The following is a 15,777-nucleotide window of genomic DNA, read 5'->3' on the forward strand; positions in this document are numbered from 1 at the left end:
CAAGCCACCAGCCATATCACACTGGGCTATCACAGTTACATCTACTGATTACCGCTGGATAAATGGTGATGGAAACGCATGATGCTAAATATATTGAATGAATATGTACCTGTACTGTTTATGTCATGTTCCAAAATCTAGTGAGCTGCCTTGCTGTCTACTGCCTACACAGGGTTAGGGTTAGTGTTAGAATACATAGCACATAGCACACACAAATATTAGATCAAATGTAATTTTTTTATTAGACAAATATTTTTATCAATACTTTTTGAATAAAAGTATTTTTATAAGTGCAGTTTTGTGCTGCATCTGAATTTGCATACTGTTTGTATTGCATTGGATGAAGAACATATTTATCTGCCATTAATAAAGTACATTCTTTAGGTGTTGCAGGTGAGTAGGATGAATAAATTCCTGGACATATGTACCCTTCAAGTGGAACCGGAAATATTATAATTACAAGTTCCGAGTACATGAATGACCAATAGAAGTCTGAATTCTAAAAGATACCCGAGTTATGAGATAGCAGAAAGCAATTGAAAGTTAATGATTTTGCTATTTTTATTTTTATTTCAGTGATGTATTTAAATAATTGAAAGCTCACTCTTCGTTGTTTGCTTTAAAGGAATGTTACGGGTTCAGTACAAGTTAAGCTCAGTAAAAAGCATTTGTGGCATAATATCAATTACCACAAAAATAAATTTGACTTCACTAAAAAATCGCTAAAAAAAATTCTGAGGCACTACCAATGAAAGTGAATGGGACCAATCCGTTGTAATACTCACTGTTTCAAAAATATAGCCACAAGACATAAACAATATTTGTGTAAAAAATTCGCTTGCTAACCTTTTCTGTGTAAAGTTATAGCCAATTTTACATCTATGTTGTCATGAAGATGTAATGTAAACAAACCCTAAAACCCTTAAAAGACTGTAAAAATTATGATTTAAACAACTCAAATTATACATGAGTTTTATCAGAAGAATTAATGTAAGTGCTTTTATAAATGTCATGTAATTATGTCCAAAGGACTCTTAATTTGAACTTTAAAAGGACCCTTAGCTTGAAAGTTCCTTTGTTTCCCTCCATTGTCTCTGGCTGTGTCTCATTTGGAAGGATGTGTCCTCCAGAGGTCGCGTCCTCTGAAGGCTGCAGTATACCGAGTATATACTAAGAAGGCCTTCGTAGGACGAACGGAAATAGAACGTAACGTAACATGGTTGCTATGACAGCACGCCACTCTTTAACAAGTGCCAGCGCTTTAAGTGAGAAGGAAACAAAGTCCCTCTGGATAGGGAATGCATGAGGTACATTTTAGGAGAGTTAGAATGATGTAGAAAGAAAAGAAAATAGATTTTACAGGTGTACCTCCGGAGGACACATCCTTCCAAACGAGACACAGCCTCCGTCTTCAGTTCCTTGCCCTAATTGTATCACAGGTGTTCCTCGTTGTCTTATTAGCCCTGCCCTCTTGTTCCTGGTTCTTTGTTGGTATGTTTGTAGGTAGCGCTTTGTTAACCAGCATACTGCTGTTTTGTTTGTGTTACCTTCATAAGATTCCTTCAGAGTTGTATTCTCTTCTGTTTGTTTATAATTAAGTTCTGCATTTGGATCCTGACTCTCTCGCCTCTTTCCTACACAACCCAGACAATAAAATTTATAAGCTTCACATTTCTGCCTTAAAACCCTCCAAAAATTGCTCCCATTCTCTTCCATTGTAAGTGCCTCACTGTAACCTCGATTTTTGCTTTTTTTAAAGAAAAATAGGGACGAGTCTAAATTTTTGTGGTAATCAACATTATGCCACAAATGCTGTCAATTGAGCTTAACTTATAATGAACATGGACTATTCCTTTAAGTAAATAAAACCTTTTTAGATATCATGCATTAATAAATTATAGGCTATGTAAACGTGATGCAAGTGCATTCACGTATGCCTATCTGCCGGTACAACAGAAAAATCAGCTTTTACTGTCATTCCTTGTCATGGTGGAGTAACAGTTTGAAGACAATCTTGTTAAGCAACTTGATATTAAAAACATGTTTATACTGTAGGTAGTTACCTGAATAATAACACATCCGGTATAATTACACAGACATTTAACAGTAAAGTAACTCTATCACACCCTTGAGTACTGAGGTTTGTTACAGCCACCGTAACAGGACTGTATGTGCAAAAGGACCATGTTCCTGCAATATGTTGGCCAGGTATTCATGTCTGTCTTTTTCCATGTTTTACGTTCTGCTGCACAATGTTTTAGTTTTTGGTCAATGTACACCTACTTTTTTTAAAATGCTGTGTCTTAATATAAAAATAGTTCAACTTTTTATAATGTGTCTCAAGATCCTTACTTCATCTGACTGTTTCAAATGCAAGAACGCATTATTTGTGAATGGCCCCTTGGACAGCTATTGCACACACTCACATCCATTGCATATCCAGTTTAAGAGCACCAAAAAATCGAATTGATAAGCAACTTAACAACTGCTCATTGACAAGTCTGCCGGCGCACAAAATTATTCATGCTATCATCTGTTGAAATGCAGTGGGTAAAGCCATTAAGCTTAAACCATTGTTAATGAAATGTCACACCTTTAGAGTGGGTTCCTGCAGGGTTGCTCATTTGCATTCCTCTCTGTCTCTTATGTATCCATGCTCTGGTCAGTCCAGCTCACTGACTGAGAAGTCACACATGAATACAGAAAGGGCCAGTCCTCTTTCCACCCATCAGAAACAATTCACTCTAGCAAAGAATTATCTGACATCTTTTCTCTCGTATAAAGTCACTGTTGTGGATGTGGCGTGATGTAATGGGTTTTGATAAGGTGATACATGTTCTATGGTTTCATTTAAATAATATATTGTCACTGTTGTACAGTTTAAAAGAATGAGTGGATGAATGGAGGTGTGGTAAGATGTGGAAAGGGCTTTAGAGCTGGTGTAAGAGTCAAACAATGGTGTAACTATGTTACAACATAACCTACCCACAAACAAACATGACGCATTGCGATCTTTGTTTACAAATCATACTCCTGGTTTTGAGAGTTTAAAGTATTTATGCCATCACGAGCTTTGATGTAACAGCTAGAGGCTATTTAAAACAAATACAGTTCCTAGAAATCAATGCACACATCCGATATTTGTAAATAAAATAATTTTTTAGTGGAATAGAGGAAATAATATGCTTATAATAGCTTTGAAGTGGCACAAAAATAGGTTTTATGTCAGTCTAGCCAAACTGATTTGATGTTTTGAAATGGTCTTTGGTGAAAATATGCGAAACCAAATTATGTTTGTCAAAAGGTATTTTTAGGTATTTGTGGTACAATGATAAGTACAAACATCCTAAATATAGGAGAACAAAAATACCAATATCTTTTATTTACATCCAAACATATGGGTCCATTTTTCAACTTAAAACAGTGGGATAAAGGCTATTATTCAAACTCATTTTAAGTCCACGAACAAGGCATGGCATATTCAAATAAAAGCTGCACAAAACTAATCCCAGGCTATTTATTTTACAATGCAGAGCGTGAGGTCACAGAGGCAAATGAAGATAAGGTGCCTGCTGAATATAAACAAACACAAAGCAAGCAAGCAAACCGATGCTGCACACTGAAAACCCTTACAGCCATGAATAACTTAGTGTGTGTATATGCGACGTAAACAGTTACTCACCATATATTTTGAAGGTTCTAAACAGGCTGGACTGTTTAAAATGCATGTTCTGAGTTTTTAAAAATCTGTTTTCATGTTGGTTTCATATTTTTTGGAAAATTTATATACCATTTTCAACTAAATGTTTTGATTTAATGACTCTAAATGACTAAATGAAAAAAAAAATGTAACCATATAGTAAAATATTTTCCTCGCACCTTGAATATGAGTGTACACATCTTAATCATTATTTTCATAACAGTTTTCAAAGCTATTTCCACACAGGTTTTTGGACATTTAAAATCCTGAATCAAATTTGCTATGCTATAAAAGGGTAAAATTATCAAAAGTGTTTAGACATTTCTGACGTTAATCAACACACACACACACACACACACACACACACACACACACACACACACACACACACACACACAAACACACAATAAAAATGAATATAGCTTTTGAAAAATTGTTCATCAAAAAAGAGGAGCATTCAATGTGTCGTCTGAATGAATTGCAATTGAAAGCATTTTTGAATAAATTAACAGATGAAGACAAAAAAGCATCACGTCACACGGACCAGTGGAATACCACAGGGAAACAAGCCGGCCATCCTGGACTTATCAAATGCCTGTCGGGTTCTCTCACTCTCTGTCTGTTCGACAGGAAGCGTCTGATGGCGTTTGAATAGCAAATAGTCCATGCAGTGTTGCACCCACATTGAAAATTGGATCTGAAAATTTGCATAATTTCACATGCAACAGGAGATGAAAAAGTGAACAAAGCAAAAGGATGCATTTCCTTTTTTCAATTTCACCTGTTGAGGCTCATGTACTGTATATAGGCCTCCTTTACACCTGACATTAACATGTGCTTTCGTTGATCCGATCACAATCAGATCGCACAAGCCAAGTGTAAATGCACCCAAGGGTCTTACTCACTATCTGTGCATGCAAGTTGCAAATATTTTCACACAGAAATCATGATTCATCAATAAGTTAGCACTTAAATGTATTTCACATTTAGGATAAAATATAGAACACAATCTAAACCAAGTGTCGAAATCTCTCATTAGAACAAGGATTTAATTTATGTGCTCAGAATCCAGCGGAAACTTTGCGTAAAAACTGTGCACATAAGTATGCAACATGTACCCAATTATTAGTAAACGTGACTGAATCGTCTGAGCTGTAAATGCTAATGTGCTTTGTAATCTGCAAACAACTACGTAAGTAATAGGTGAATGTAATTTCCATTTCGCGCAGGTAAGAGGGAGATGCTTTGGATCAAAGGCGCAAATACAGTCCAGCTAACGAATATTCAGATACATGGCGCCTGATTCACAAAAAAAATTTTCTTAAGAAAAAAATTTAAGAAAGTTCTTAGGATAAATTATAAGAAGACTTCGTAACGTTCGTAAGTGCAATTCTTGAAAAATTCTTATGATGTTCTCAAATATTTTCTTAAGAACATCTTAATTTTTTTCTTAAGAATAAAAAGACTTTGACATTGTCTGATCAGTCTGCTAATGGAGTTGCCTTGTCTAATAGCCTACAACAAATTCAATACTTCAACACTGGTAAATCGTAACAATAAATGGATCTTTTAATATATATTTATTTATTTATATTTAAATAGCAAGCACCTCGCAATCATTTTTTTTTTTTTTTTTACATTTTATGTAAAGTGCATGAGATGTGTTAGTTTAATGACATTAACCATCATAGGAGAATTTACTTGCTGCTAACCGGAGGAAAAGAAACAGTCGACAAGAGGTTCTTGAGCAAATTACTGTAAGGAAAATGTTCTCCTTGGGAAACTTGATAATTATATCACTTTGGAAATGAAGAGGCGGGTAAATGGGAAATGGTGGCAGAGGCTGTCTCTGCTGTGGCCAGCTCCGATAGGGATGTGGATGGGGGGGTGAAAAAGAAAGTCTCAGCTTTCTAATGTTATAATTATTATGTTTCTATGAACTCTAAAGATTGTGGAAAGAGAGCGCTATATGCAGCGCATCCATTTTAAGTAGCTTGATTGGTCACCACGTTAAGAAGCTTCAAAACAACATTTATTGTTTGAATTTGGTGATAACATTTACATGGTTTGAAAGCTGAAAATAAAAATATAATTAATCACAAATTGTCAGAAACGTGTTTTGGTCTAAAATCACATTTCTACATAAAAAGCACATTGCGACTTCAGACTCAACATGAAAGAATGCATCACATTTAAAACAACCCAGATATTTCATTAAACATCTTACCTTTTAGAAATTAAGACAACTGTGAGATTATCCTAACCGTAAGATGTTATTTATGACAACTTCTAAGAACATTTTTTTTTGAGAATATGAATGCTTCTTACGTTTTTTCTCAAGAACAATATTAAGAAAAAAGATAAGAACTTTCTTGAGAAGTTTTTTTTTTCAGGAATTCAAAATATTTGGAACTTTTTTCTTAAGTTAGAAATTAAGTGGAAAATGGTAGTTAAGAAGAATTTTCTTCTTAAGAACGTTTTGTGAATACGGCCCCAGGATACAAAATGCACATTAATGGCAGTGTAAAGGAGGCCTATGTGTTTGATGTGAACAGTCATGAAGGGAGCATCCAGAGTGTCATGTTCTCACAGCTGGATTCTGAGAGCGTAATTTTCCCACAAGACGCAAGCCGCCATCAGAAGTGTATGAGATTGCTGCATCACACGCTTCTGCTCTTAATAGTGTAAATCTTTCAATAGAGGCCATTAATGTTTCATTCTGGAGATGGCTGTACCTCTCGCACATGTCATGAATCATCAACTGAGTCTACATCACTGTCAGGCAACCACATTTCACCAAACGCCAGACAATTCCACGAAAATATCAACCATACCATGGAAAAATGGCGATTTCAATCTTATTTCAATTCATCATGCAGCCTTGATGGATATTATAACATAATATAATATGTCTCAGTGGTTTAAGTCTGCAGATTTGAAAATGTTCTGGATGGTTTTTCCTCATGATGTAAGTGCTGCTTTCACTACTGTCACGTCCGTAACAAAGAGATGTCACGTCTGTAATGCCGTTTTTTCCCCATTTATGTGAAAATGAAAATGAATAAAAAATAAATATGATATGTTCTTAGGTGTGCCAAACCTTCTACATTTGGTGGATATTACTATTTCTGGATTGCGCATTTCAACTCACAGAGTTTTTATAAAGTGTGTTGTCTCCCAAAAACTCATGTCCATTTTTGTCACATCCATAACGCAAGTTAAATTTCCTAAAAAACTTTTCTGATGTCTGTACTCTATCTGCAGGGGTCTATGATTAAGCCTATAAGTTGTTTGATATACTGGTACTGAGTACTTTATATATAAAGTGATATAATTTCATGATATTATTTAATGTGATAGCATACTTGGTTATTATGTGAAATTAGAAGTTTGGACTTTCAGTCTTAAATCTGTGAATTAGCATTAACAGTTTAACTTCTACTGTGACTGTTCAAGGTATTTGAGACCTAAACTCGTTGTCTAAATCTAGTCAATAATACCATGGAGGGCCAAATTACTCCAAATTAAATCATTAAGTAAATACAGAAATAATTAAATACATACTACATTTGTTTAAAAAAAGATGAAATCATTAAAAAAAATAAAATAAAAAATGTCCCTTGTATGCCCACTGTCATTGAGTGACGTGCCGATAACCATAACACTAAAAATGAAAATGAAGCTCATACTTAAGTGAAAAATCAACCTAAAAGTAATGCTAAAATGAAAAAGGACAAACTAGGGCTAAAATGAAGGGATATCAAGGGACATTATTTGTTTATTTAGTGATTGAATGTTTAATTTAACGATTTTATTATTTTTTTCACGATGTCATTAAGTATTTCATGTTTTTTTAGTCTAAATGTTTAAATATCTATTTAATGATTTAATTTAGAGTAATCTGGCCCTCCACATAATACTAATGTAATGTGGTGCAATTCATAAATGATTTTACAATTCATAACAGGGGTAAATGAAGCCCTCAATTATGAAGTTTGATTGATGTAAAATTTCCATCAATTCCGACCTGACTGTTCACACTGAAGTCACACTGCAAAAAAATCAGATACGTACCATATTAATTTCCATTTATGAAAGTGATTCCAGTCAGTATATTGTCTGTCTCAAAATATTTTTTGCTGTTCACACGGTCATCCAAAAAATACGGATGTGTATCACATGTGAGGAAAAAGAAAATCTGGGCCACATTCAACTGTCACATTCAAACTGTGAATGTTTGTTTGATTTTACATACTTCAGATGGAGTGTGAGTAGACTGGTGTGGGCTATTAAGAGAAAAATAAAGTTTTGTGTGAAACTAAGAGGAAATCACCCACATGAGCTCCAGCATTAGTTATGAGACTTTACACATCTACACATCGACACCCTTACTAACATTTATCCCAGTTAACTGTAACACACTTTTTCATTACAGCTGTGGAAGTTGTAGACAAGAAAACCATGGATAGCACGGATAGTTGGAAACAAGTCATGGTATTCAAGTATTTTGAATTGGACTAATCTGAAAAATTTGTGATGATCACTTCAACGTCTGAAGTACCTTATTTTGTTGTGGATGCCCCCAATGTATATACAGAGAGCTGAATAAAATAATCAAATTATATTTTGGTTGCATTTGAGGGCAAACATTTTTTTTTAATTGATTGTGTAAAATAGGCACATAATATTGGAATATCGATCGCAGGCCCCTGAATCAAATCGTATCGCGGCAGACTTTGAAGTACCTGCAAATATCGGATCACAGGCCAAGAGAATCGATTCAAGATCGTATCGTGGTGAAACGTCCGATTTACACCCCTAATGAGCACCTTGGCTCAATGTGTCAGAGCCTGTGCATTAACCACCAGGTCATGGCTCTGACAGTCTATATTATGTTCATGAATATTATAGCAATTAGCAATTACCTATGCAGTTAAAATATCACCATCTTTACCAGCAATGAACTCACATGACTTTGTTTACAGGTTGTAATGATGAAAAATTCCCCTTAATAATGTTTCAAGATGATAGCACTGCCATCTAGTGGTCACTGTTGCTTTTACCACAACAAGAGCATAACACACACACACACACACACACACACACACACACACACACACACACACACACACACATCTATACACTCACTTACACACATGCGCCTATGTAGTGGCTCCAAGAAGTATGTGAACACTTAAACCACACTTTAAAATGTGAATTAATGTCTTTACAAGTACACGACAAAATGTCAAACCAAGTGGCATTGGCAAGAAAGTTGGCACAAACCCATTATCAAGCAAAAAATTTCACAAAAATGTGTAAGGTTTCAAATGATAAAACAATAGATACAGTAGGTATGATATGCAAAATTAAGACAAATAAGTATTTGGACACTTTCTGGTTGCCAAACTTTAGTGAAACATGTTCATAGTTACTGTGCTGGACTACACCTTTGATTACTCTACTAGGACACCTGTATGAACTTGAGGAAACTGACATCATACAGCCACACAAAATCACAGTGGAACAAATTGGTTCAGGCCTAGCTCCAGCTCTAAAATGTAAGGCGGGCCATAGGACCCTCCAGATGGACTGAACAGCTGGAGGGGTGGGTGTGATTGTCAAGGTGGGCCAAGCCCACCCAAGGCCAGCTGTGGAGCCAGGCTTGGTTACAAATAATTTAATTCTGAGAAAACCTAAAAACATATGCATATCAAGTATGACACTTGATTTGATATTCTGTCATCTAATGCGACAACATTAATGCATTTTTAAGTGTGAATTAATTATCAAAAGTCAAGAATGAAACCAAATATTCAAGATTTGATATAGTCCTTTCAACAGTGTCCAAATACTTTTTGGGGCCAAATGCACACACACACACACACTCACACACACACATGTTGGTACAGCTATCCTTATAAGGACTCTCCATAGACATAATGATTTTTATACTGTAAGAACTATAGATTGAATCCCCTAACCCTAACCCTAACCCTAAACCTAACCCTCACAAAAAACTTTCTGCATTTTTACATTTTCAAAAAACAAACAAACAAAAAAACAGCATTTAGCATGTTTTTTAAGTGATTTGAATTAGGGGACACTAGAAATGTCCTCATAAGCCATATTTATAGCATAATACCCTTGTAATTACCAGTTTGTAACTTAAAAAAATGTCCTCTTAAACCACCCAAACCAGCCCACACACACACACACACACACACACAGTGAATACCAAGCAATCCAGTATATATAGTGAATAAATGTGCCACATTTGCAGAAATAGTCTTAATTATCCATCAAAGTTAACGCACAGATGAAAGTAGTGAGCTGCTCAGTTTCCCTAAGTGGCCCGACAGTTTGAGCAGGCCTGATCTATTGTCAGTCAACAGGACACAGTGGTAAAGCTCGGCATATCCTCCCTGCTGTAATTACATATGTCCGGCTCAGACTACACCAAATAATGGGCAGTCTGTTTAAAGATTCAGAACCAATGATCCTGCCTGCAGATTCAATCACAAGCACTTAACATCAACACATACATTTTTTCACATACACACACACTATGAGATCCATACCAACAGATAAAGTGAGTGAGAGAGAAATTCCTTCAGCATATACATCAAAGTCTGGCTTTTTTTATTTGAATGTGTGGTGTCATGGAGCGTTAAGGAAAGGCCTCGATAATATGAAAGCTTTTATGACTTGTTTTCTGACAGATGTGACACAAGTGACACTTATAATTTACACATACCTTTTGCTGAATATTTCAATAAATCTCGCAATCCAGTGTGAAAAATGTGACGTTTTGCTGAGACTAAAAAACACAAACATGCAGAACATCCCTGTCCTACAGGCAACATGCAAAATAACAACAAAAAACATTCAAACTAGTTTGTCAGTGGGGCCTGGGTAGCTCAGCGATTTTGGCGCTTACTACCACCCCTGGAGTTGCAAGTTCGAATCCAGGGTGTGCTGAGTGACTCCAGCCAGGTCTCCCAAGCAACCAAATTGGCCCGGTTGCTAGGGAGGGTAGAGACCTCGTGGTCGCGATGAGTGGTTCTTGCTGTCAATGGGGCGCGTGGTAAGTTGTGCGTGGATCACGGAGAATAGCATGAGCCTCTAGTGCTGTGAGTCTCTGCAGTGTCATGCACAGCCACCCGGATTGAGGAGAGTAACCGCACCACCATGAGGACCTACTAAGTAGTGGGAATTGGGCATTCCAAATCGGGATAAAAAGGGGATAATAAAAAAATAAAAAATAAAATAGTTTGTCAGTAATTTTTCTGTGGAAGTATGTTCACACAGATCGTTTCCATACAACGACAATTCATTATGACCACGGAATATCATGCTTCAAAATAGACAAAAAAGCACCATGAAAGTATCATAAAAGTACTCAAAGCACTTCACGCATTATATTCCAAGTCTTTTGAAAACATACTATAGCTTGTGTCAAAATATATGTTGGCTATTTTTATCGTATGGCTATAGAAGAATTGGAACACAGCGCACAAGTCATATCAACTACTTTTATTGTGCTTTTTTGTCCTTTTTTGTCCCTGCCCCAGGTATACTAGTGGCCAAAAGTTTGGATTAATGTACAGATTTTGCTCTTATGGAAAGAAATTGGTACTTTTATTCACCAAAGTGGCATTCAGCTGATCACAATGTATAGTCAGGACATTAATAACGTGAAAAATTACTATTACAATTTGAAAAAAAATTTCAGAACTTCTTAAACTACTTCAAAGAGTTCTCATCAAAAAATCCTCCACGTGCAGCAATGACAGCTTTGCAGATCCTTGGCATTCTAGCTGTCAGTTTGTCCAGATACTCAGGTGACATTTCACCCCACACTTCCTGTAGCACTTGCCATAGATGTGGCTGTCTTGTCGGGCATTTCTCACACTTTACAGTCTAGCCGATCCCACAAAAGCTCAATGGGATTAAAATCCATAACACTCTTTTCCAATTATCTGTTGTCCAATGTCTGTGTTTCTTTGCCCACTCTAACCTTTTCTTTTTGTTTTTCTGATTCAAAAGAGGCTTTTTCTTCACAATTCTTCCCATAAGGCCTGCACCCGAGTCTTCTCTTTACTGTTGTACATGAAACTGGTGTTGAGCGTGTAGAATATAATGAAGCTGTCAGCTGAGGACATGTGAGGCATCTATTTCTCAAACTAGAGACTCTGATGTACTTATCCTCTTGTTTAGTTGTACATCTGGCCTTCCACATCTCTTTCTGTCCTTGTTAGAGCCAGTTGTCCTTTGTCTTTGAAGACTGTAGTGTACACCTTTGTATGAAATCTTCAGTTTTTTGGCAATTTAAAGCATTGTAAAGCCTTCATTCCTCAAAACAATGATTTACTGATGAGTTTCTAGAGAAAGCTGTTTCTTTTTTGCCATTTTACACCTAATACTGACCTTAAGACATGCCAGTCTATTGCATACTGTGGCAACTCAAAAACAAACACAAAGACAATGTTAAGCATAATTTAATGAACCAAATAACTTTCAGCAGTGTTTGATATAATGGCAAGTGATTTTCTTGTACCAAATTAGCAATTTAGCATGATTACTCAAGGATATGGTGTTGGAGTGATGGCTGCTGGAAATGGGGCCTGTCTAGATTTGATCAAAAATTACTTTTTTCAAATAGCGATGGTCCTGTTTTTTACATCAGTAATGTCCTGACTATACTTTGTGATCAGCTGAATGCCACTTTGGTGTATCAAAGTACCAATTTCCTTCCAAAAAAGCAAAATATGTACATTATTCCAAACTTTTGGCTGCCAGTGTATATGCTTAAGAGGTGAAGAGGTGAAACCACATGGTCTCTCACTCACAGTCATCCCTGCAGAAGCAGCAGCTGTTGGAAGCAGATAAAACAGCATCTCTGTTTTTCACATTTTAAAAAAAAAAAACATCAAAATAATCAAACTTACATAATATATGTCATTCACACTCACGCAAGTGCTGACATACTGTACATAAAAACAGTGAAATATACAGTATAAGCTGACGAGCAAGTGAAAAACGTACTTACATTTACATTACAGTATAAATAACAAGCTGAGACACCACTCTCCTTGTACACACTGCAGGTAAATGTGGTTGTCTCTCCTTTCCTGAGCATTTAATCCTGTAATGTAAACACTAAGTTCAGTTATTTACACAAGTGACAACTGAATTCACACCTGAAAAACAAAAGTAGTGACAACGCGTACAGAAATAGTAGTTAATGTTATTTGAAGTTAACCCTTTAAGCCTGCAATAAAAAAAGAATTGTCAAAATATTAATAACTACAGTCTTGGCCAACTCAAAATAGGTATTGTAGGCATTATGACCAAAACTGAATAAATGCTTTGAAATTAGCAGACAAACCAGAAGTGTTCCGTTTTTATCATTTATGAAAACATTTGCACTGTACATATTATTGTAATCAGTTAAAAAAATGAAACTCATCAAATATCCTTGTGTCATACTGTATGTTGTTGGAAAGCTCTTAAAAATAGTAGAATACAACCAGCCTATTTGTATTTTGGGTATGCCAATGAAATAGTAAATCTTTAAAAACACCCTTGGAGCTTAAAGGGTTAATGAAGTGACATCACTCTCTTTTGACACTGACTGCATTTAGATGCACACCAAACTGCTGATAACTACCAAAAATCAGCTTATTTCAAAAATCCAACATAGCAAGAAAACCACATTTACATGGGATTTTAAATCATCAGATAATTCTCTGCTTTTGACGTCAAAACGTTAACAGACTTGCAAACTTGGATAAGCTGGTAAGAACACTGGTAAAGGTCTTTACATGCAGCAAATGCGCTAACTGATATTTCATCTGAGATGCGGTGCTAGAAAATCATAGAGACAAAGGTGTCTTAATTGTACATTTTGATACTTTTTCTCCAAAGTAGTTTATGCTGTCTAATGTGGAGCATTACAGACGAGAGAAGACACGCAGCTTAAAAAAGCCAGACGTTAACATCTCTAGTAGCTAATATTTTATAGTATGCTCTTCCTGACATTTATTTAGTTTTTTTTTTTTTTAAAGAAAGAAAGAAAAATACTGTGTGTATCCTCTCTGGGTACTTCATGTCAATAATATAAGTGACACGGCAACATCGTGTTTGACATTTTTTTGGATCATTTTGATAAAATCCTGCTTAAAACTACTCAAACACACACCACTCCTGTAGACTCTCATTGGAAAGTAGCAAACGCTTGTCAGAGTAATGGCGGCCTGGCAACAATTGCTAAGAAGGATTGGTTAAAAAACACTTTTAAGGCAGGACTTAGCAAATGATCAATCGGACCACCCAACAGCCAATGGATGCAGAAGAGGAAGTCCTGCCTTACAGGAAAAAAAAAAAGAGTAATTCGCCTTTCCGATACAGACATCGCCTGTCAGTAAACTCAAGAGCATGCATCCGCATTAGCTGAACCATCATGAAAAATAGTGTTTTTTAGTGTAATCTGAGCTAAAGAAGCAAATTTATGATACCATTGTTGTCAGATTTTACCGCTGATTTTAAATATGTTCTTTGATTATAACCTTGACCAACCATTTGGAGATTTTGGAGATTTGCCCATTCAAGTCAACGGGAGCTGTACATTTATGCCTCTTGTTTACATAGAAAATAGTTTTACAGCCAGGTATCCAAAGATGGCCGCCGAATGGACTGACTTGCCTTGAAAGACATCATGGTAGAAAAAAAATAATATCTGGGATTCTTCATATGGAAAGTACAGATTATTTTACCAGCATACAGAGATTTATGAAAGTCATTGTAACATAGCAGACTTTCTAATAGCGCAATAAGCTCTTTAACCTGAATAAAAATTTCCATTTTGCTTCAGCCATTCCCACATAAGAGTCACAAAAGACACCCACACACATACACACACACACACACACACACACACACACACACACACACACACTACACACACACATACACACACACATACACACACATACACACACATACACACACATATACACACAGTTTTCCAATGGACTCCAGCACAGTAAGCCTGTATAATGTCTGTAGCCTGTATGCTACTTTTCCACCAGTCTAATGAATGTTTGGTCACCACCAGTCTGACACTCTGCTGCTGGAAGCCAGAATCTCCCTGCCATTCTAGCACCAACTTCTCACAGTTCTTCTGTCCATCTTTCATCAAGGCAACCTAAAATGTTTCCCTGGTAACACACAAAATAATTCCATGTTTGTTTAAATATGGAGGTAACCTGGCATGCATCTGGATCCAACTCCAAAATGTCATCAAGATTCAACTGCTAACTGAGCCATGAATACAGGTACAACTTTGTTTTTCTCAACAGCGCAAACAGCTTTGTTCTGCCCACCAACCAGACTGTGAACACACTGATAAACTGTCACTTATTGGTAAAGTGTATGTGCTGCCAATCGCACCAGTTACATATGCCAGCACCACCATGGGTGTGTTAACCAGACATGCTATTCTTGAGGGTCTTAGTGAGAATGTAGCATTATTCATCAGAGACCAAATTTGTTATAGAAGTCGACAGGTTGTTGAGGGTGCACAAGTCACCAGGGTCAAAAATTAACCAGTGTTTAGAGCAAAAATGCTACAGAAAGTGACTAAAATGTGCCCCATGCTACTTGCGTTATTAAAAATGCTAAATTTGATTCAAACACTGATCACCTTACCACTAAATGTGTAACTCACACTCCTCGACCAACTAAGCCGTTATCAATAACATCAATATTAATTGTATGGGGATCTTTATTTTTTAACATAATTGTGCTATTTATATGCATCTTAAATTTCTATATAGTTATTTTATTGTTTTTTTATTATATTATTGGCACACAATTAAAAACTGTTCATCAATCTGTATAATTAAATGACTACTTTAATAACTACTTGGGCTACTGGGGGCCTCTCAGCTCAAGGTCCCTGGTAGCCAGCAGTCCTGGGACACTGGCCTCATTGGCCTGGGCCATAACCATCCTTGGTAGCTGCAATAATTGTTCAGATTAAGAATTTATTTCAGTTAATTGATTTAACTGAA

The 15,777-nt window shown here is 36.2% G+C and overlaps 1 protein-coding gene across 2 annotated transcripts in view; it reads right to left on the reverse strand.

The window, feature by feature from the left end:
• Nucleotides 1–15,777, reverse strand: part of znf385b (zinc finger protein 385B) — a 213,640-nt gene that overhangs the window by 142,455 nt on the left and 55,408 nt on the right. The gene's annotated exons all lie outside the window — the stretch shown is intronic.

The sequence above is a fragment of the Myxocyprinus asiaticus genome, chromosome 10 (genome assembly GCF_019703515.2).
Source record: "Myxocyprinus asiaticus isolate MX2 ecotype Aquarium Trade chromosome 10, UBuf_Myxa_2, whole genome shotgun sequence".
In the NCBI taxonomy this organism is placed as follows: Eukaryota; Metazoa; Chordata; class Actinopteri; order Cypriniformes; family Catostomidae; genus Myxocyprinus; species Myxocyprinus asiaticus.